Source organism: Macrotis lagotis, chromosome 6, assembly GCF_037893015.1.
Source record: "Macrotis lagotis isolate mMagLag1 chromosome 6, bilby.v1.9.chrom.fasta, whole genome shotgun sequence".
NCBI classification, from domain to species: Eukaryota; Metazoa; Chordata; class Mammalia; order Peramelemorphia; family Peramelidae; genus Macrotis; species Macrotis lagotis.
The window spans coordinates 33456632-33480949 of NC_133663.1; the positions used below are offsets into that span (position 1 = coordinate 33456632).

At 37.5% G+C, this 24318-nt stretch overlaps 1 protein-coding gene across 3 annotated transcripts in view; it reads right to left on the reverse strand.

The window, feature by feature from the left end:
* Positions 1-24318, reverse strand: part of SPATA16 (spermatogenesis associated 16) — a 311103-nt gene that overhangs the window by 170789 nt on the left and 115996 nt on the right. The gene's annotated exons all lie outside the window — the stretch shown is intronic.

A 24318-nucleotide genomic window follows, 5' to 3' on the forward strand; every position in this document is an offset into this window, starting at 1 on the left:
CTGCCCTTGAAATGAAGGTCACAGGGAACCTTTTGATAGAGTACCATATTGCTTTCCTTCCTCTAAAGTTTTATAATTTTAGCCTAGACACTTTTTGTGGATTCTGAATTTTTGTTCAACTGTCTAATATCTCCTAACTGGCTACCCAAGTTTCTGAAATACTTTCCAGCTCTCAAACCTAGGATCCTGCCTCGTTCTTCACTTCTTGCCAGTTTTTCCAGACTCAATTACCCAGAACTGAGACTGACGACTAATAGATACTCTTCACTCTAGGTGTTCCCCTGGTCCTAAATCCCAGGGCTGCTATGAATACAAGTTCCTTGGCCAGGCATTTCTTATCCCAGAATTTTCCTATGCAGTTTCTTTTTTCTTTGTTTTCAAGCTATCTGGCTAATAAATCTTTGCTTTCAGGTGAGATCCCATTTTTAGCCTCTTGTCTGATGCTAATATGTCTTTGGGAGTTGCTACAACAGAAGGATTTCATAGATATAAGACATCTCAAAAGCAGCAAAACATTTGGCAGTTTCCCATGATATTCTTATGCATAAGATAATGAACTATGTATGATTCTTAGAGAGAGTCTTAACTGGCTGAAAAACTGTGTCCAATTTTTTGTTCAGTATTGACTATCAAACTGGAGACCAGCTACTATTTCCATGAGGTTCTATTCTTGGTCCAGATCCTCAATAATTTTGGTTAATGACTTGACTGAAGACAGAGAAGATTTGGTTATCACTTTGTTAAAGACAGAAAACTAGGAGGGGAAGGCAATTTTCTTTATGCAGCAGAATCAGTATTTGAATAATTCTCTTGGCCTGGCAGGCTACACTTCGTTTTTTTTTATTTTTAAGCACATATAGACAACATATGGACAATAACAATGGTTGAGATATGGGTAATCTGAATAGTAAAGACATATGTGAAAAAGAATTGGTGATTTTAGTTGGCCACAAGGTTAAATATCAATCAAATAAGTAATGAACTAAGCATCCCATTTAAAGTGGGGTGTTGACAAATTGACATGCTTTCAGAGGAGGGCAACCAGAATAGTAACTGGCACTTAGAACAATGACTGGCACCTTGTAGTCATTTAATGAATATTTACTGACTAACTGAATAGTGAGATATCTGGAAACCATAATCAATGCTTGGTGGAAACTCCTCTATAGGAGGGAAGTCTTACACATATTTAATGGGTTTTTTTAATTTAGAGGGGAAGCATGTGAGGAGAGAAGATAAATGCTTGTTAATTGAAAAAAGTTAACAAAAAACCCATGTACTTTTCCTTATGTGAATAATTATTAGTAGATGGAGAAGTCATAATGAGATGCAGAACAAAGTGAGAATGGAAAGTATAATAATCATAATTGTTTACATTAACATAGAAATTTAAGGTCTGCAAAGCACTCTATATTCCTTATTTCCTGTGACCCTCACCACAATACTGTGAAAAAGATGCTATTGTAAACCAGTAGGGAAATGGAGGCTAGAAGTTGCCCAAAGATTACATAGCTAGTAAGTGTCAGAGGCATGTTCTAAACTAAGGCCTTCTGGACTCCAGATATGTTATAGGAATCTATAATAGCTGGGTGTCAGAAAGGATGAAGGGTATGTGGTATTCCCTTGACAACTTCACTTGGGTTGAATTGGTTAAAAAGCAGTTTTTGCTTTGATAATAGACAGAGCTACCATATTCAGCATGTTTTTGTCCTTTATTTAAAAAAAAGACCCTTTCTTTTTGTTTTTTTTGAGAGCAGGAGGACCTATTTAATCCACCACAATTTCTTTATTCAGTGACTATTGAAGGCCTATTTGAGCTGAGAGTTGAAAGTCATAGGACCTCTGGTCCAGCATAATTTTTTTCCCAAGGAAGGAAGGAAAAATGGTTTGGGAAAGTGTACCTTTCTCTGACTTTGGAAGCATAGATTTATTTAACTATGAAAATCCTAAAGAGCTGAGGTCAAAAGGAACATGAGGTTATGAAAATTATGTAATGGCAGGGTAGCTACATGGTGATATAATGGAATCTTAGTAAATCAGCCCTTTTTAGTCCCTGGGGTCACATCTCAAGAAATTGAGGAGGATTAGTTCTAAAATGCAAAAATAAAGGCATGAAAACCACCTGGTAACTGAAAAGAGGAAAAACCCAAGTGTTCCCTGGAATTACTTTTCTTTTACAAGAGTGCCAGAAGAATGGAAAGTCCAATTTGATTCATGGTGGGGGGGAAAAGCATGAGTGATTAGAAAAATCTTTGAGGAGGTAGCAAGTATTAAAGGGTTGATATTTTAAAATGGAAAAATTACTATAACTATTAGGAAAGCTTAAATAGCTATTTATAAACTGGTATGGGAGAGTGTTTTTGCAAAAATGGTGAAAGCAACCATAACTTTTCATCAAGGAATATCATTCAACAAACACTAAGTGAAGATAGTAAGCTACATACGGGGGGTTTATGTGGGTGATACTTAGAATGTATCTGTGATTTCACTGAAAATTCCCAAGGCCATCTAGTAAGGCCATTGACCTTGGTTCTTTGGGGTTTTCATAGTTAAATAAATCTCTGCCTTAGTAAGTCAGAGAAAGGCATATTTCCTCAGACCTTTATCTTTCCTTTGATATACAGAGGTGACACAAGATCAGAGTTCCTATGATTTTCAAGTCTGAATCCAGAGTAGGTCCTCAATAAATATTCACAGAGTTAAGAAATGTTGGTGGATTGAAAAAGGCCTGCTTTGATAGTATGACATAGCTCTGAAGATAACCTTGTTTGAAAAAACTCTGATTGCTAATAGGAGGTGAGACTTAATCAAATAAGATGGTATTTTAAAAACATTTAGCACAGTATAGTAGGCACTTGATACTTTTTGATTGATGTGCACTCATCCAAAGGTATAAACCAGTCAAGAGATCCTATTCCATGTCCAAGGTGACCACATATTCTTTATAGATTTTAAAGTTCTCCAGATGCTTTTGTTTGTGGATGATGTAATGCTGGTTGAATCCAGAGACTAGGATTCATAAGAACCATAGATATCATTAGCTGAAAAAGTTTAGGTTAGCCATCCACATTAAAAAAACCTGGATGACAATTGTTTATCATCCATACCCTAGATTATAGGTAAATGGGCAACTTTCACAAATATTCCACTCATTTGAACATCTTCATGCATCCCTTGACCTGGAGAAGCTATATTTGGACAAGTAAGAGAAATATGTGCCCAAAGTTAAACCTGATACTGTTTTTGGAACTGATGTGAAAGTTTAGTAATGATATTAAACCTCACAGTTGTCTTTGAAGCCTTTAGGAACACTATACCACTTTGCAATCAGATGTGACCTGAATCCTCAACATTGTCAGTGCTCAAGTTTAAACATTTCCATAATTTTTGGCAACACTAGATTCCATGAAGATTTGGATGAATCATTTCAGACATTCACAAATGTTCCATTTCAAATGACTTAACTGGTTACATCATGGGATTTACAAAACTTATGAGATCCAGCAAAGTCTAAAGCATAGGCCAACACTATCTATTAACTTGAATTCAAACCCTGAATTTAGCCTCCTTATTTCTCTCCTCCTGGTCCTCCTGGTCTTCCTAGTCCTCCCCCTTCTCTTATCTCATCCATCTGTGGGACCTGGGGCTAGTCACTTAACCCTGATTGCCTTCCATCCAGGGCCATCTCTAGTCATCCTAATTCCTATCTGGCCATTGGACCCAGATAACAAAGAGGAGAAAATGAGGCTGGTGACTTAGCCTAGTCCCCCTCACTCAAATCCAATTCATGGACTTTTCATGACATCATTTACCTGATGTCCCAATATTCTTCTTCTAAATATCCAGGCTGGACATTCAGTGACCACTCATGGACCTGATCCTGTTACTGATGGGCATAGAAACAGACCCGTTCTGTTTTCAACCTGGGTTGATTTGCCCTTTCTTAAGTAACCTGGTGGTATTATACTCTTGAGGGCTCCCTATATTGGTGCAGCAACTCTTTACAATCATTAGATTGCAAACTTCTTGAAGGCAAGGACTGTCTTTTGCCTCTTTTTGATTCTCCAGAGCTTGGCACAATGTGTGTGGTTAATAAATGTTTATTGATTGATTATAGCTCAGAAATCTTGAGCTCAAGAAACCCAACAGCCTCAGCCTCTTGACTATCAGGGATTGCAGGTGTATGCCACTACCCCCTGGCATGCCCTCATTCATAAGTAGCATTCAAGTATTATTTTAGCAAGATTATTCTGGCAGCAACATGCAGGATGAATTGGAATAGGGAGGGAGTAGATGAGAGACAAATTAGGAGGCTATTTGAATATTTCATGTGAGGGGTGAGGAGGGGCTGCTCCAAAGTGGAAGCAGAGGCCATGGAAGCATGGTTAGATTCCAAAAGTTACAAAGAAGAAGCCACAGATTTTAGTGATTGAGTAGAGGGAGGAGCTAGAGGCAAAGAGGAGACATCAAAGATGTCTCAGAGATTTTGAAACTCATGATATGGAAAATGATGGTGTTAATGACCAGATCATCATATTTCAAGAGTTGAAAGGGACTTCCTATAATAATGCCTATAGATCAATCCATAAACAAAGCAAGGATTTTTCTGTTACATCCCAGACAAATTGCTCTCCATTCACAGATGTATTGGTAGAGCTACGCAATCTCCGTTACCAAAACTTAAATATGGTGATCCCTTGGAAGGGGATGGGGCACTGACAAGTTGCCAAGGAGGTTCAAACTGACAGATCAAGAGCAGAGTAAAACTGCTAAGCGAATGGTACATGAATGGCTCCCGCACTTCTAGCCTAGGTAAGATAGGATGACTCACTCTTACAAATGAAATGAAACGACTCCCCCTCCCCCCGAATTCAACTTTTGCTTGAGGAATTCCTGGGCTAAAGAAAAATCCTAGTATACTGCTGTCAAAAATACAGAAATAAAGCAGGTGAAGCTGGTTTTGGGGAAAGGTTACAGGATTAACGGATCAAAGATTTAGAGCTGGAAGAGACATCTAGGCCAATCCTCTTTACAAAATAATGAGTTTGTGTAGACATCTTGCACTGACTGTGATGCCATGAAGGCTGTTGTAAATAAATGACTAGAACTGGGGAGAGAGATCATGGCGAGGCATAGATTTCAAAGTTCTTTTTCTTTTAAAAAAGAGAGCTGAAACTGTGAAATTAGATAAATTTATTTGGAAGGAAGAATATAAAGAGAAAATCAGATTTACTTAGTAGCTGGATAAGTCACTTAATCTTGCTTGGGTCAGTTTCCTCATCTGTAGAATGAGCTGGAGAAGGAAATGGCAAACAACTCCAGTATCTTTATCAAGAAAACCCCAAATAGGGCTATGAAATGTTGAATCCAATTGACAAATCACTGAAAAGATAGAAATGATGGAACATAGAGCTGGGAGGGCTTTGAATCTCAGCTAGGCTGATCGGTGAAGTTGGAATTTCAGTACAAACAGAAACAAAGTTTATAGGGATAGAAGAGAATGAGTAGTGAGGAAAACAAGTACAAGCTGATGATGGTTCCAAGAAGTTCATCCAAAGAAAAAGAAATTAAATAGTAAATTGGGTCTATCTCTAACTTTTTTGCCCCATACATACATCACAAGCACCTTACTGTTTCAAGGACCTCCGATTTCATGGGTGTGGGTATAATTACCACTAACACAATACAACCCCTCCATGTCCTAACTGTCCATAACATCATAGATAAAGAACAGGGTTTTTAAGTGTAGTATCCATGGACTTGTTTATTTTAAAATTTTGATCAATGCAATTTAATATAATTAACTTTGTAATTTTCTATATTTTATTTTATATTTGCAATAACTAAGAGGAAGACCATAGGATTTACAGATGGCCAAAGGAACAAAAATGATGAAGAATCTCTGATCAGTAACTAGAAGGAACCAAAAAGACCATGTAGAACAATCTCAGGGAGGGGGAGTGATTTGTTCAAGGTAATAAGTGAATCCAGTTTCCTTGACCATAAAGTCTGTTCTTTCTACCAGACCAGGCCCTTCTTGGTCTCTGTATTATCTACCATTCATCTCTGTCTCCTCCTCACCTCACCCATTAACCTCCTGTTGACGAAACTATCCTTAGCCAGGACGTTTTCTTAAGAACCCGATCTTTGAGAAGTGGAATATTTTCCATAATGGAATGAAGTGTTCTGAAGCCAGATACTTGACATTTGCCAGGGTGGAACTAGGCCAAGAGATAGATGTTTATTGGTTAACATAACACCTTTAACTTGTCCATGATATGAGAAAATACACACTTCTCAGAGGGTAATCTGAACATCTGATGTCCACATAATTTTCCATCATCAGCTGCTCCTATCTGACCAGGCTCAGAGTTATTTTAGATGTTCGGGGCAGGAGGCAGGGGGGACTCCATTCTGCAAGCAGGTGGAATGGAGATCCCACTTTTCAACTTCCGGTCTCTAATGACAGTTTTATAAAAGCCCCGCAGGAGCAAATCTTCTTTTTGCTCAGATTCCTTGCACAAGACTTCTGATAGTGTGTCCCATCCCTTAGAGAGGAAGACCTGGATTCAGATTTGAACTCAGACTTTGCCTCAATTTTTCCAGCTATAAAATGGAAATAATAGCCTCTTGCTTAAAGAGTATTGTATGGTCCAAGTAAGATAATATTTGGAAAGTATTATGCTAATCTTAAAATGTTAAGAATTTCAGTCATGGTCTCTCTGTGACAACCAGGACAATTCAATCCATGAGATTACAGATTTGGGGCTGGTAATGACCTTGAAGAACAGTCTTTCTCATTTTTCAGGTGGGGAAATTGAGGCACAGTGAGGTTTAAGTGACCTGCTTAGAGTCACAAAACTAAAAAGTATCAGGGGCAGGATTTGAACCCACGTCTTGTTGACTCCAAGTCTAGTTTTCTAAACAATTGAACCACATTGTACTCATTCAATTCACTTTAGCAAAAGAGTTTACTAAAACTCACTACGTACTATGTTTATTGTCTATTGTGGAGGAACAATATATACACACAGGAATCAACAAAAATAAAGACGGAACAGCATGGAGGTCAATGGACTTTAAATAAATATCAGAGTAGTTTTTTTTTTATTTTAGAAGGAAGGAGGGAGTCATTAAGAGTTCTTGTGGAGGGGAGAGACTGGGACAGATCTGTGCATTGAGAGTACACAGATCTGTGAGAATCTACCCTTCTTCAGAGACAAAGCAAAACAAATGCACAAATTCAATTATTTCCCTTAAGCAGATGACAATAAGGCAGTGAAGATGAAGAGGCACATTCCCGTGTTGACCTTCTAGATATATGTCACATAGAAATCTATGCAAATCCCTCCCCCCCGGATTTGTGAAATTGAAAATGAAAACATTATTTTTGTAGATTAAAGTTCTGTTGTTGCCTGATTTTCCCTATCTGTCAAATGTCCATATGAAGCAAAAATGAAATGGATTTTCATTTATTTTTTCATCTACACTATAATCCAAATACTGTCCAGTAAAAGGCTTTAGTAAATCACTTGGTCAGTTTCTTCAACCAAACATCTTTGAGTAATATCATATATCAGCAAGCTTTTGACATCTTCATTTTTTGTCCTTGACATCTTTCCTTAAAAATAACAGTGTTGGCCCTATTATCTTTTATTCAAAACACGTGAACCAAATACCAGATAGCAGTGCTCCTCCCTGCCAAAGAAGCTATGGAGACAGAGACCTCAAAAGATGGTGATGGAGAGGTGGCCTTCATCCCACCACATTCAATGATAGGTGGTTTGGCACATATAACAGAATTTTTAAATCCTTTGTGGGAAGGCAAATGAATTGTGCTCTCAAATGTTCAGTGAAAGACAGTAGATACCACGTTGTCTAAACTTCATGTAATTCTTTTTTTCATGCTTCAATAATCCGTAACTCAGAAGGCAGAACCAAGATGACAGAGAAGTCAGGAACTTCCTTAAACTCCTCTGGGCTTTCCTCAAAAACAATTATTAATCAATTATCCAAATTGATTCTAGTATAACAGAATCCACTAAAGATCAGAGTGGAGCATTTTCCAGCAAGGTCTGTCTTGGGTGGAGGGGGAGCATGACCAGGAGCTGGGAGTGGAGCGAGGGCAGGGGTGGAGGTCAGTCAGAAGTTTTCGGCCCCAGCTCAGACCCCTGGAATCCTGGGCTCGGTAGGCCAACAACAGAACTGGCCACCTGGGAGCGCTCCAACACAGGTACCCCAGACTCCCTGTGCAGCTGGCTTGACTGGGCTGTGTGGCCTAGCTCAGTGAGCAAGCTGCTAGTGTTCTTGGCATGGAAAATCTGCAAGTGGGCCCCTCCTCCAACACAACAAATTTGGGACAGTGCCTAGGAACAAAGCTCAAAATGAGTCAGAAAAGTTAGAGAAAAGTCAGGACCTTGGAGATAAGAATCTATCATTCATCAGTGTAGGCAGCTCCTGCCCCTTGGCTTAGCAGATAACTTTTTGAGAGCCGCTACCAACTTGGTGCTGAGCATGAAAAATTAAAAAGTTCATCCTCAAAGAAGGAGATTAAAACTAACACATTGCATAACTCTGATACGAGGAAATTCATCTTTTAGACAGCAGTGTTTTGGGGGAGGTTGGAGAAGCAACCAAGATGGTTGAAGGAACTGGCATGTTCAGTCTGGAGAAAGAAGGCTGAGAGTAAGAAAGAATAGCCTTTGAAGGACTGTCACCTAGAAAGGGAACTAAGTTCATTTTTCTAAGCCCCATAGAAAAGAGACAGGGGCAATGGATAGAAGGCGCAAGAGACCAATTTGATGTCAACACAAAATATTCTCCCATGCAAAGTTACTAGCTTCTTCTTGGAGGTCTTCAAATGGAGGCTGGTTATCCTCTTGTCAGGTATATTACCAAGAGTATTCTTACTCAGAGCTAAGATTAGATGGCTTAAATTCCTTACTGACAACCTGGGATTCTGTAGGTGAGATGGGAGGCTCTTTAGGGTGAGTTGGCATCACCTGAAGCAGCTCCTTCTTCCTAGAAGTATTATATGACTTTCATACCAAGTTGCACTGCACTGAATCAACAAAGGGAAAACAAAACCATTCTTAGATTTTTGCACACATACACATTAGTATCATGCCTTGTGCTAGAGGAGTTTGTTTTTTAAGCTTAGAAGTAAGAGGCTATCATTAAGATTTCTTGAGGAGGAGAGAGACAGATCTGTGAGATCTGCCCTTCTTCAGCATTAAAATCAGAATATCTCTACATGTACCCAAATTCAATCAGCTCCCTTAAGCAGATGATAATTTGGCAGGGACTTAACATGTGAAGATGGAGAAGCTCCATAAGAGTTAGTTAATAATCATATGGATGTTGATGTCATGAAAACCATAGGTCTCATCCACCTATAAAGCAGTAATTGAATTTGATTTGCAGCAATATCTTAATCGAGACAACAGCCTCATTGTGGCTAGTGACCACAGCACTCCAGACTCAATGAAGTTCTTTCCACTAAAAGTCCTGGAGATAGCAAAGAGTTCCATATCAGAAACTGATATGATTTTATCAGGATAATCAGTGTTTAAGAGGAGGCACGACATTCTGCTTTGCCATGAAATTTTTCATGCTGACTTGCAGTGCCTGTCCTCAAGGAGCTTACATTCCAGGGCAATTGTCCCCCCACCCCCTCCCAGGAATGTACACCTCTTGAGGGTGGGCACTGTCTGACTTGTCTTTTTGTTTTCTCAGTTCTAAGAATAGTATAAAGGCTTCATTGATTCAGTAAATAGACTTGGTACAGCTATTCAGTCTTCCTAGGGCAAACAATGAGCTTTTCTAGTTTGTTTCTTGGAGGGATTGTTTAGGCATTTGGGTGTCCTGGCATTGGGCTCCTTCCTCCCCTAATACTTGCCCTTGAGCTATAAGGCACACCTACCTCAAAGATCCACCCCTACAGACGACTGCATTCACTTCCACTATATGCACTTTCCTATAAATTTGAAATACCAAGGTAATTCCACTGATGTACGTGCTCTAAAAGGCTGATTAGGGAGGAGTTCCTGAGAGATTGAGCTGGAAGAAGATACCTTAGCTATCATTTTGTGGATTAAAGAATAGAAACTCACAGAGGGGAAATACTTTGCTTGTGAGTAAATAACAGGGATCAAATTTCAAACCATTTCTTTTGCTTCTATACTCACTCCATTCTGTCATAACACATTACTCCTTTTGGGGCACAGCACTTTTCCTAATTCAAGATAAGATATATGCCTAAAATTTTTAGTTTTTAGTTCTCTTCTCTCTTAATCTTTTTTTATGGGAAATGGCCCTCCTCTGGAATTCTAATAAAGTCTATGGACCCTTTCTCAGAATTATGTTTCCTAAATTCATAAAATATAGGATTATTAAAGAATCACTTATACAGACATATAGTTATCAATTATCTTTTTAAAACTCAAGTTTCCAGAACCTGGGTTAAGATCTGCTACAATTTTAAAGTTGTGGCTGCAGCTCTGATGTTCAAAGAAAGAATTTGAATCGGTTGTGGAAGAAGCTTATCAGAATTAGCTGTTTTCTGCAGGCCTCCTATTAGTGAGCGCAGCCAGGGAATACAATCAGGTTGCCAGTTCTCCAAGTGATTCTGGCAAATTGAACCTACTGTAAATAGACCTCAATTGCCAGTCTGACTCCCTGCCCTTGTTGCTTCTCAGTCCTCACAGCTGAAGGCACTTACCCATACCCTCTCTGGGAGCTGTCCAAGCTCTAGGTAGAGAGTCTCAGCATATACCTAAGTACTTGCTGGCCCTGCCTAGGGGGTGTGCTCTGCCCTGTCCAAGTGACCTAGAATCATTCCATAACTGTTTCCCTCTTCTCCTTTTCCTGTGCCCAAGTTGCTACTTTTTCAATGTCCTCCTCAGCCTCTCCCTCTTCTAATTCAGTTTTTTCCTGACTATTGTTTGGGTTCCCTCTTACCTGCTATCACCATTAGAAATTAGAAATTTAGGGCCAGTGTTGTAGAAGGAGCATAGGATTTGAAACCTAAAGGTCCTGGTTGAATCTTTGCTCTCCTTACTACCAGTGCCCATTTGCTGTTTCTTGTACATGATATCCCATTTCTTACTTCTGTATCTCCCATACTTAAAATGCATTCTTCCGTTACTTCCTAGGACCCTGGGCTTCCTTCAAGGCTAATCTTAATACCTCCCCCTATCTGAAGACTTTCCTATTTCCATGGTTCATAATGCCCCCTTCCACTGCAATCACTAGGTGGGTCAGGTCTTGATTAATGCAAATAAGGAATTCCTTTAAGGAATTTGAGTTTCTGCTGTATTGTTTTATTGGGTTGGAAAGAATGGTCATATTTTGCACAATTCCAACTTCAAATACTATGACTATGAATACATGTGACTACTTCAGTATTAATTATTTCCATTAATTGAGACCATCCTATGCTATATCTCTGTTCTTGTTTGTTTTCCTGTCTCTATCCCTCTCTCCATTCACCTATTGAACTATTTGTTTTCTCCAATAGAATGTAGCTTTCTTGAAAAGAAAGACCATTGCAGGTCTTCTTTATCTTAGTGAAGTGGACAGCACATTTTGAGCACTTAATAAATGCTTATGAGTAACTTGTAAAATGAAGGATGTGACACGAGGTGGCTTGTCTCTCTGGAGTTCATTTAGTGTTCTAGGCTCCATGATATTACCCAGCTGGTCAAAATCTGGTTGCTGCTCTTAGCCATATTTTTATATGCCAAGTTTTTTTTTTTAAAAGGAGAAGTGCTGCTACATTGGGAGTGGCAGGGAATGGATTAAAATCCTGACCTTGCCACAAAGTATTTTGATAATCTTGGTCATTTGTCAGGGCCTCAGTTTCCTTCTTTATAAACTGAGAGGACTGTATCAGATAGTCTTTAAAAAGTCCTGTCTGATTCTAAATAGATGATTTAGATTTCACTGGACCTAATAATGCCCCCTCTCTTCTTTTCTATCTGGATGTTCTCCTATTGGTTGCTATAGTGGTCAGCCTCAATGGTCTCCCCTACTTTTCTATGTTTATCTAATTTCAGGATCTTAGGGTTCTATAGTTAGCATTTATATAACACTTACTATGTACACCAAGCACATGCTCTGCACTTCACGATTATTAACTCACTTTATTCCTGTAACAACCCTGGAAGGTAGGTTGTATTATTATCTCCATTTTGTATTGATGTTGTCTTTTGATTGTTGTTTCAGTTGTATCAGACTCTCCATGACCCAATTTGGAGTTTTCTTGGCTAAGATTCTGGAGTGGCTTTCCATTTCCTTGTCCAGTTCTATTCACTGTGCATCTTGGTTCATGGTTCTATATCCAACATTGTTTCAATGGGCCAATCACCCCGTGTAGAGAATAGCTTTTCATTCAGATTTTTTAGGACAAACACAAATGGCTCCAGATGTGTTCTGAGTAGATCAGAGAAGAGCTTTACTATCATCTTCCAATTTCTATCCACCATAACTCTCTGAATGAAGTCCAAGATTTCCAAGCTATTGTATCACATTGTTAACTGAGTGTGCTAATCTAATAAATCATTAAGCTTTCTTTCATACAAATGGCTGTCTGGACAGGTTTCTTTTACCATATTTCTGAAGTGTAGCCAGCTAAAGAGAATGCTCTTTATAGGAAGACCTAAATTCAAATGCCACTTCATATTCTGTCTGTGTCATCCTGGACAAGTCATTTAACCTTTCTCTGTTTCAGTTTCCTCACCTGTAAAATGGGCTTAATAATAGTACCTCCCCCAGGGTTATTGACAGTCATATGAGATAATATTGGTAATATATTTTGCCAGTTTTAAAATGACATATAAATGCTATTACTATTACTACTAAATGGTAGTATATATATATATATATATATATATATATATATATATATACACACTAAAATACATTTAAAAATTTTCCAAGTATCAAAACCAAATTCAGTGATGAATGTGCAAATTCAATGTGCGAATTACTCTATTCCTTTTTTATTTGAAAATCAAGAATTTGTTTTTCTCCAACCCTGTGATACTTCTTAATTTTCCACAATCTTTCAGACTGAGCTCTCTACTACCCTCTCTTTCTGTCTATCCTATCTGTCTATCTATCTGTCTATCTGTCCGTCTGTCTGTCTGTCTGTCTTTTCTGTAACAGTGGGCTCAGCAATCACATTTGTGAGGTCTTTCAGTACCCCATAGAAATAGTTCATCTGTGCTACAACCATAACAACAATGACAGATCTTTTTTTATTAGAGTTGAATATCAACTCCCTCTTCACCACTTTTGTTCTTTCCAGCCTACAGACAATTTTTCTTGGTACAGAAAATAGAATTGAGCAGCCAGCCCCTGTTTACTCTATGTCCTTGTCTCATCAATCAAAAGGAGCAATCCTATTGTTTCTTGAATCTTTGACTTCACCTCAACATGGCTCCTGGAAGGTCTGGCTGGCTGGGAGCTTTTCCCTCTCCCTCTCTTTCCTCACCAGCCTATGCTCATATTCATGTTTTTCAGTTAACTGATGAGATGATAAAACTTTGGTCCTGAGGTCTGAGCAAACTCAGTGAGAACTCACTCTGAGCTTTAGCCAGTCTGACTATTCATGCAGAAATGTACTAGACATTTGTATTTATTCTATGCTGTCTGCTCTTGTTTTTATCTTCTGTATATGTTGTTTAAAAATTCCAAGTTGATTAGTGAGTCCTCTGTGCATCTACATTAGTCTTTTCAGATAATTCCTATGTTTTCCTTCTCAAAAGAACTGCTTCTTTTAGTGTCTAGGGAAATTAACTATTGAGAATTTCCCACATTACTTGGCTGACATTTCTGTTGGAATTTCTACTTAATCAGAAAGTTAAAGACCTAGACTCAAGCCCTGCCTCTGATGCTTACTAGCTGAGTCATTACAGGCAAGTTTCTCTCTCTGATCCTCAGTGTTCTTATCAGTAAAACAGTAATAAACATACCAGTAGTTCAATCTATGGGGTTGTTGTGAGGTTCAGTTTGTATTATGTCTGGAAAGTACTTGCAAACCTAAAAGTCCTATTTAAATGTTAGTTGTTAAGAATTATTTTTATTTGACACTTTCTCTTGTTCAATGCCTTCTCATAGTTCTTAGCCCCTTGCTTCTTTCTTTTTTCTTGTGCCCAAACCTTTTAAATGTGACCCTTTCTATTTCTTAGCTGCACATTAAGCCTCACATACCTATAAACAAATACTTTGTGTTTAATGCCACCTTCCATAGATATTTCCTTTTATAGAATTTCTTTACTAAGGGTGAGTCAGCAGGAGATAGGAAACTGACATTATGAATATTTTACACAATCTTTGGATTTACCCGATTCATTAAAAAGGCAAAATTTTTCCATTTTTTTTTTGTAGACTTGGTCAATAATTGACAGGTTCTTACCTAACACTCCAAACAGGGAACTGGGGCTTTTTCAAATACATTCAAGATACCCTGTGGCTCAATGGCTCCTCCTCTTTCATTCCCCACCCCTTTTCTCAAGATGATACACACACACACACACACACACACACACACACACACACACACGTGTATGTTTTGCCACTGGACTCAAAGAATCAGGGGATCTTTGTGTTAGACGGGACTACAAGTCACTTCACGGTCTTTTTCAAACTCCAAAATACACAATAATATATCCTGTTCCACACAGGGATATATTCAAAAACACAACTATTGTGGTTTAATAGAAATGCAAGGGAAAGGTGAAATAATTTATTGTTATCCAGAGAACATCCTGGTAAATGTAAAGACAGATGCACACACCTCTCTCTGTCTCTGTCTCTGTCTTTCTCTGTCTCCTCCTTTCGGCTTCTGAGAATCACCATGAATCATAGAATATGTAAGTTTGGAAGAGACTCCAATGAGGTCACCTTGGAGGTCATCTTGTCTAATTTATAATTACACCAAAAAACCATATACAACAATTAATCAAAATACACACACACACACACACACACACCCACAAACACATGCATACATGCATACAGGATTTTCTGGATTCAAAGCCTGACCCCAATGTTTATAATATTTTTTTTTCTATATTACTTGCCAGCTGTCTGATTCTGCCTTTCATCTTTTTTAGCCTCAGTTTTCTTATCTGTCCAATCGTGATAATAATAGCATTTGCTTCATGAGTTGTAAGGACCAAATGAGATGACAAATAAAACATATTTTGCAAATCTTGCTATATAATTGTGATGTCTGTACAGTAAATAGTTTGAGGAAGGCATCTACTCTTGATGAGAGGATAGTAATTAACAAGTGTGGAAAAATCAGAGAAAAAAATCTCATGGCAGTAAATAAAGTGTAGTATAATTTAATGAAATCAGTGTGCTATTTAGATGGTGAATAGAGCACTGGACTTCAGAGTCAGAAAGTACTGGATTCAGATCCCCATTAGATGTTTCTAAGTTGTAAATCCATGAGCAAGTCATTTAAAGACAACTGCTTAGCACTGAATTTAATAAATGCCTTTTGAATCTACAGTGAAGATAATAGTAACTCCAACCTTATAGAATTGTTGTGAGGATTGACTGAAATTACATACATGTTCTATGGGAGTGTGAGCTATGATTCTTTGACTAATGTGTAGAGACAGTTCAAATGTATCTTTGTTATATCTAAGAATCCCAAAGGCCATCCAATCCAACCTATTCCTGACTGACCCCTTACAAAACTGATGAAAAGTGGTCAGCTACTCAGTGCTTAAAAATTTTCCAGAGAAGAGAAGGAAAACTTTGATTTCAAGGTAAACACATTCCATTTTGGCATTGCACTAATATTAGAAAGGTTTTTTTTTAATTAAGCCTTTATCTGCCTCTTCTTTGAAGGGTCATTAACTACCATCTGTCCCTTTAGCATGATATTCCTCCTATCTCTGTCTTGGGTTATCTTGCCTTTGCCTTCTATACTCTGGTGAGCTCACCATGGGCTCAGATATCATTTCCATGCACAAGGCTCCCAGACCCTCTTTCAGTCATGTCTCATGAACTGTTTACCAAGTATATCTTCTCCTGGATGTGAGCTAGGAAAATCAAACTCAGCCTGTACAAGCTGACTCTCATCTTCCTCTCTGTCATCTCTCCAACTCTTGCTCCTCCTTTACACTTCCCTGTTGTAGGTATATAATCCTCCAAGGCATCAAGATTATATATCTGGGAATCCATTATTACTTCTTCATTCTTCCTTTCCACTTTCTTATCCAATCAGGGACCACATCTTGGACTTTCTATTTTGACAGCATCTCTTAATGGATCTACTCACATGGCCATCATACCAGTTTGTACCATAATATAAATCATGCCAACAGAATTATTTATTTTTAAAATCATAGTTATGACTTTATGATCAGTTCAAAGTACCTTTTTTGGGGTGGCTAGGTGGCGCAGTGGATAGAGCACCGGCCCTGGAGTCAGGAGTACCTAAGTTCAAATCCAGACTCAGACACTTAATAATTACCTAGCTGTGGGGCCTTGGGCAAGCCACTTAACCTCATTGCCTTGAAAAAAAATAATAAAATTTTTAAAAAGTACATTTTTTATAACTTCTTGCTACTATGCTTAATAGTGAAAATCTGAGGTTTTCTTGAATACTATGTGGTGAAAGATTTCTTTTGACTCATAACAATATGGATATACACATACATATATTTTTGACATGAGTATACATGATTTTTAAGCTGATTTTGGAGGTAATAAGACTGCTAAAGAGATACAGGAGAGCCAGTATTTGCATAAAATTAAATAAAGAATGCTCAGCAAATGCAAATAAATGCAGAAAGGGAATATTTTAATTTTGATCTGTGATTAGTATCAACCATCACAATATGGTAATAATACAAAGGCTCAACAGGAAATAAAATTCTGCATGCATCAGGTAACTAATGGTTTTAAACTATTTATAGACTGAGTGCCCCAAATAATTTATTTTTTCTCTTTGGAGAAAGAGTTATTGATTAGGCTTCATATTCTGATTTTGTAGTACCATTTTAATATTACATAAAATGTTCAATGTTTGATAAAATATATAGACTCCTCCCATACTATAACATGACAAACCCAGATTTCACCTAATGGATTAATAATGAAGGGAATTGAATATTTGACCTTGGTGGATAGACAATTCAATCTAAAACAGAGAGACCAAAATGAATTCTGAGTAGCAATGAAAAGTAATCTAAGAATTGAACCTAATAAATAATGAGAAATCAGTTTGACATCCTAAAGGATACACCCTTTTGTTCAGTAATTTTCTTAAGGTCTAGAAGGAAGGCTTAGGATTTATGTTTAGGATTTAAATAGTCCTCTTCCAATTCTAAATATGAAACACACAAGAACTCATTTTGAATTCTCTGGCAATCTCACAAACTTGTTCCAGCCCTACTTAGTCTTTCTGTGTCTGTGTGTGTTTGTAAAATCTTTTGGAAAAGTGCTATGCAGATGCCTCATGGCATGAAAGGTGATGCTGAGTTCTCCAAGGCCATACCAGCAAGCACATAAACTTTGGGAGGCTTTTGCTGGAATCTTCTATTACAGTGAGTGACAGATGGTGTCTGTAATCCAAGAATCTGCTTAGCTTAAAGAGGAAATATTCATTATCAGAAGTTTGGCTAAAAGGTGATGAGTAATTGGACCATGGCAACAATAAACCAATCAAAACAGGGGCAGCTAGGTGGCGCAGTGGATGGAGCACCGGCCTTGGAGTCAGGAGTACCTGGGTTCAAATCCGACCTCAGACACTTAATAATTACCTAGCCGTGTGGCCTTGGGAGAGCCACTTAACCCCATTTGCCTTGCAAAAACCTAAAAAAAAACCCAATCAAAACAGAAAATTTTTTTGTAACTTTCTACTTCTTAGTTGACCATAATGGTCATTAAAAGAGGAGAAGGGGACAGTGGTGTTAAGAATCATATAATATTTATACTATTCAGAATTATTAATTAAACTGTCAATTAAATAATTTGAATAATTAGTTAAACTATCCATTGACTAAAAATAGAAGAATTCAAATTCACAGCACACTTACTGTGTCCATGATCTCATCTATATGGGAAGTTCCTCTAATGAGAGAAAATGCATGTCATGCTTCTCATGAGAGATTCTGGTCCATGTCATCATATAAGTCAACTTCCACCACAAGAAGTCAATCAAATGCACATTGGCATTCCTGCTATGACGAAACCAAAGGAATTCGCAAGATTGGTTTTTATCACATGCCCAAAGGCAACAAGAAACATTATTTTATGGACTTTGTGGTCTTCAATCAATTTTTCAGTCATCAAGCATTTGTTAAGACTGTTAAATATGTTTCTAGTACTGTCCCTGGTTCTGGAGATACAAAGACAAGTCAGTAGGTCTGCTCTCCAGGATCATTATGGTTATACTGTTCCACTGTGTTTATCATAAGCATGAATACACTAATTTCCATCAAGATAAACATTGTTTAAGCATTGTAAAATATCATGGAATAGAAATTCTGTGAAGAATTTGGCAAAGTCTTCAAAAGCTAATTAAGTTTTTTTTAGGTAGAGTGGATAGAGAGTCCTGGGCTAGGGGTTAGGAAGACTGAAGTTCAAATCCAACCTTAAATATATACTAATTTTCTCCTTTTTCTCTTTCTCCCTCAGTTTCTTCATCTGTAAAATGTGGTTAATAGTGTTAACTTTGTGAGTATTAAATATTTGGAAAACACTTTGCAAATCCTAGAACATTATTTAAATGCTAATCATCATCATCATCATCATCATCATTACCTTGATACTTGGTGATTTTGGTGTTCCTTTCTTTGGCCTTCACTCCCCTATAAGGGAAGTATTACTAGTATTAAAATGTAAGTTATTTAAGGCCAGGGACTATATCATTTTTGTGTTTGTTTCCCCATTCTTATCACAAGGGTTTGGCACATTCCAAACATTTAATAAATGTTTGTTGGCCAGCTGATATCAATTGATTGTAAAGGTGGTTTTGAGTGATGGGAGCAAAAACTATGAAAATATAGTTAGGGAAAAGGAAATGAGGAGATCAAAATGTTGTAAATTACTTGCTACATGATAAACCTGTCTATCTATCATGAAGAAAAGAGACAGAAGATTGGTAGTGGAATACACTCAACAACATCATACATACACACATACATACATACATGCACACACAATCAAAATTATTCCACTTCAACGGAAAGTAAAATGACTAGTTACTCATATGGGAGTCAGATTATCCAGTAGTTAGAACAGAGGCCAAAAGTAGCTCTAGATTTCAGCAAAAGAGAATAAAGATGAAACTGCATGCATTTGTGCCCTGACTTGGTTAAGCAACATTTTCAAATAGTCAATACACCAAAAGCAAAGACATTGATCCTTCCTGTCTCCATCAGATAGAGGACTCTAACCAAAACCAAGTTCTGTTGCTTCCCTGGAGATCTTTGAAATGAGACTGGTGACTATTTATTAGGAATGATAACGGAACATCTGGACTATTGCCTTTTCCAATGATGAGATTCTGTGTTTCTGGGTTCAATAGTTGAAATTTCTTCTCCCAGTGTAGATCAGTCCTTTCTTGGCAACTTGTATAGCATTAAACAAGCTCACCATGTCAAATGACTTTCTCAGGATCACACAGGTATAGTATGTGTCAGAGGTGTAATTTGAACTTAAGTCTTCCTGTCTTCAAAATCAGTTATCCATCTTCTATACCAATGTCTCTCATTTCACAAAATATATAAGGAATAAACCCCCCAAGAACAAAGAGGCTAAAAATGGAATAAATGCCCCAGTACACATCTGATAATCACAGAACGCTGATAATGATCTGGGCTTGGAATTGAAGAGGAAGAAAATGCAGATGTGAACTGGAAATAAAAAGCATTTTTTAGGTATTTAATAAGTTCAAAGCATCATGCAAAGCACTAGCAATACAGGTATAAAGGTAAGACAACCCTTGATTTCAAGGAACTCACATTGTAATGGGGAAACAACTCACTTCAGAAATTTCAGATGAAAAGTCAATGGAAAGATTTTATGGTTTTTAGGCTTTAGAAGATGATATCATACCTTTTTTAGTTTCATTTCAAGTGATCAAACCATATCTGTATCTGATGCTGAACCATTTGATAAGGCCAGAGATTTTGGTGGTGAGAATTTCTTCTATTGGATTTCAGGAATTGTGACTGTTGAAAGGTCACTTGTCCTTGGGCCTTACTTCAAAGGAGCAAGTAGTAGTGGTGAAGGTTTTCTTAATCCCAGGACTCTTAGACCTATCTTTCCATTGGATATTGTTGGTCATTGGCTGGTGTTTTTGGGGTGAGGAAGCAGGTCCCTTCTTTACTGTGAATAGGTTGGATATGTATGGAAAGATGAGTAGTGCCTTCAATAATCTTGTGCCTTATTGTTGCAAAAAGCTTGTCTTTTAATATCCGCCATGGAATTCTATGGAACTATCAGTCATGAAATGCCATGATCTTAGAAGAACCAAAATTGTGGGTGACCCTATGGCAAGATTCATGTTAGCAGCTATCCAATGAATAATGACAACTTTTTAAGACTAATAATCAAGAGATCTATGACTGGGAAAGGAGTGGTCCTGGAGTGAGAGCAAGTGGTAGTAACAGAAAGTCCAAGACCTATATTAGTTCTCCAAGAGTGATCCAAAACTTCAAGGAGGTCTCCAAGTTTTGGGGGAGGATAGATGGGGTCATTCATGGGGAATTTAGGGAAAGAAATAGACAAGAATCTCAAGGGGTGATTTCATCTTGTCAGTGAGATTGTGGACCCATTGAAATATCAGAAGATACTATTTATATTATAATTATTTTCTTCTATGCTACTGGTAGTAAAACAGAGAACACATAGATTGAAAATCTCAACAATTGTCTACCTACTTTAGAAATTTCAGATGAAAAGTCAGTTGGAAAGATTCCATGCCAAGAAGAACTGGAGGACCATATAGATTTAGAACTGGAAGGGACCTTAGAGGTCATTGAATATGAAACCTTATATACAAAGAAACAGACATAGGGAGGCTGAGTGAGGATACATATACATGCATATATATATATGTGTATATATATACACACACACACACACATATATATGTGTGTGTGTGTGTGTGTGTGTATTTAGGGTTTTTTTTTGCAAGGCAAATGGGGTTAAGTGGCTTGCCCAAGGCCAGACAGCTAGGTAATTAAGTGTCTGAGGCCAGATTTGAACTCCGGTCCTCCTGACCAGGCCAGTGCTCTATTCACTGCACCACCTAGCCACCTACTATAAGGATACATACATTAAGGGTCTAAGGCAGGATTTGAATTCAGAATTCAGGTCTTTCCAACTCTAAGTCTCATACTTCAACTACCATACCACTTAGTTGCCAATCTGGGCCATATTCCATCCATATAACTTCTAATAGATAGGATAGATAATTTCCTGTATTCCATGGGCAAAATTCCTGTTTTGGCAGTTTCTTCAAAACTTAAGAGGAAAACTGCAGTCCATTATATTTGAAATCATGACTGCTTCCATAAAGAGATCACATGTTACTCAACATATCAAATGAGATATTCCTTACAAGATCTGTGGCTTGCTTCCTAGAGACAATTCCATTAGAGCAAGATATCTTGCATATATTTTTTGTAGAAGTAATGAAACTGAAGTCAAGTTAACTTTACAGCCCAGATGTTGCAGGCACCAACTTAAAAACTCTTCAAGGTTTTTTTATGGCAGTGACAACACCTAGCTAGGGTTTTCCCTGGATTGGTGGGCCAGTTAGGTGGCTGTAGGGCTGTAAACTACTTATGGGTTGGCAGAGAGCCTACTTACCTAACAGGCTTTAATATGGCAGATAATTATGTTTCCCTAAGGCTATTAGCAAAGCAGGTGTGAGGTTTTCATATTGATATAAGTTGTGGGTGATTGCTATTCAACAAAGAACTAGGAAGGGAGGCAGAACAATGGACCAGGGAGTAGTTCATCAGAGATTATTTCAACAGTATCTACTTGTATTTTGAGGGAGGACAGATTCTTGGACAAAATGGACAGAGTCAAATTCCAGGGAAGGTGGAGAAATGTTAAGTGAGAAGGGATAATGATTCAGGAGACACTCTAGGTCACCTCAGGAATAATAAGCAATTGAGGGATTTTCTTCCTGATCTGACAAAAATCTGTCTTGAGAGGTGTTGTGTTCTAGGGAAAAAGCCTGCACAATATTTGTTTGCCATTTAAATCCCTCACAGATTGGTTCCAACTTACCTTTTCATCCCTATGGTAAGTTAATTCCCTTGACCCAAACTAACTAAAGTGGACCTCTTGATATTTCTCATTCAAAGCATTCCCTTCTCTGTTCCCCATTCTGGTATGCACTTCTTCACCTCTGGTCCTTCAATGCTCTGATTTTCAGTTCAGCTCAAATAACACATAATTTTATGTCTCCTTTCCCCCCACTCTTTTCAACTGTTACATTATATGAGATATAGATTTTTTACATTTACATGTATTATATATCATATTTCTGTATAATCACATATATTGTGTGCCACAAATACATATATACACACATATTACATTTATATATTTTAAATCCATAAAACACATTATGGTCATATATTTAAAATATAAAACATATTTTATATAGTTAAAGATATTAACATGTATGTTTATATAGATGCTTATATAAATGCATATATCACATCTTTATCTATCTATCTATCTATCTATGATATTCTGTCTCTCTGGATAGAATGTAAACTTCTTGAGGACAAGATATGTTTGTTTTTTGTCTTTGTAACCCCATCCCTGGCACACAGTATGAGCTTAATAAATTCTTGTTAACAAAATGATTCATGGTTTTAGATGTGTTCAAATGTAGCAAATGTTGTAGTTTCCATGGTGGGATCTTCCAGGGGAGAGTATTAACTCAAGGAAGGAATGCATCCAAGAATGAAGGTTTGGGAGGCAATTAATGTAGGTGCTAAGGAATATTAAATAGGGAGGGTAAAGTCTATGTCATGGACAGGTCCTTTTATTGGAGCTATCATTGCCTTGGATAGGAAGAGAGAGGAAGAGAGGGGGAGAGAGAGAGAGAGAGAGAGAGAGAGAGAGAGAGAGAGAGAGAGAGAGAGAGAGAGAGAGAGAGAGAGACCCAAGAAATGGGTCAACCTGGAGAAAAGTAGCCAGTATTTTATACTTTGTCTCTTTTGAGGTAAGGACTGTTTGAAGGAGAAGTGAATTGGTCGACCTCTGATATAGCTAGGAGACACCCATTTCCTAGTAAAGCAATGATCAAGATAAAGAAGAATCGCCCCAAGAGCAGAGTTGGAGCCTGGAGAGCAGACAATTTAGATCAACTGATTGAACTAGAAATATAAACATATAATTGAAACCAAAGCACAATATCCAAATGACAATTGCCTACCTAAATCTGACCTTTTATTTTTTAATTTTTTAGAAAGATTTTATTTTGAATTTTACAATTTTTCCCTAATCTTATTTCTCTCCCCATCTCCCCACAGAAAGCAGTAGGTTAGTCTTTATATTGCTTCCATAATGATCTAAGTTCAGTTAGATTTTCAAACTTAATGGTTTATAGTATAGTAAATTATACATTAGTGATCTGAAAGACAAGACATCCCATCTCCAGACTGGAATTTTTCTCTGCCTGCTTCCCATGCCTGAAATGCTCTCTCCTCATCTCTATCCACTATCTTCTCTGGCTTTTTTCCAAGTCCCAGCTAACATCTCACCTTCTCCAGGCAGCCTCTCCCAATCCCTCATAAGTCTACTGTTCTTACTTTGTTGAATAATGATATCATAGCATGTTTGCATGAATTTATTTGCATCTTGTCTCCTTTATTAGACTGAGAGACTCTTGAGAGTAAGGGATGTCTTCTGCCCCTCTTTGTATTCCCAATGCTTAGAACAGTATTTGAAACATAGTAGGAGCTTTATAAATATTTCTAGACTGATAAAATGATCATATAAAAGATTTCCTAACTGAAGATGATATATTGATTGGTGAGAACAAAGCATTCTAGAGAATGAGAAAAACAATAGTAGAAAAATCTCTGAGGACAACAAACAAATATAACAACAGCAAAATTTTTTTTTGGGGGGAAAGAAAGTGTTTTTTGTAAAAAATATAAATACCCAGATGGATTAAAAAATTATATAGACCAAGCCATAGAAATTTGAGGATTTTTAAAGATTTTTCTTTTCAAAAGTTTCTTCCTCATCACAGTGTCAATTTTCTACTTCTAGGAAGTCCTTATCACTTTCCAAAGGAAGCTTTATAATTGT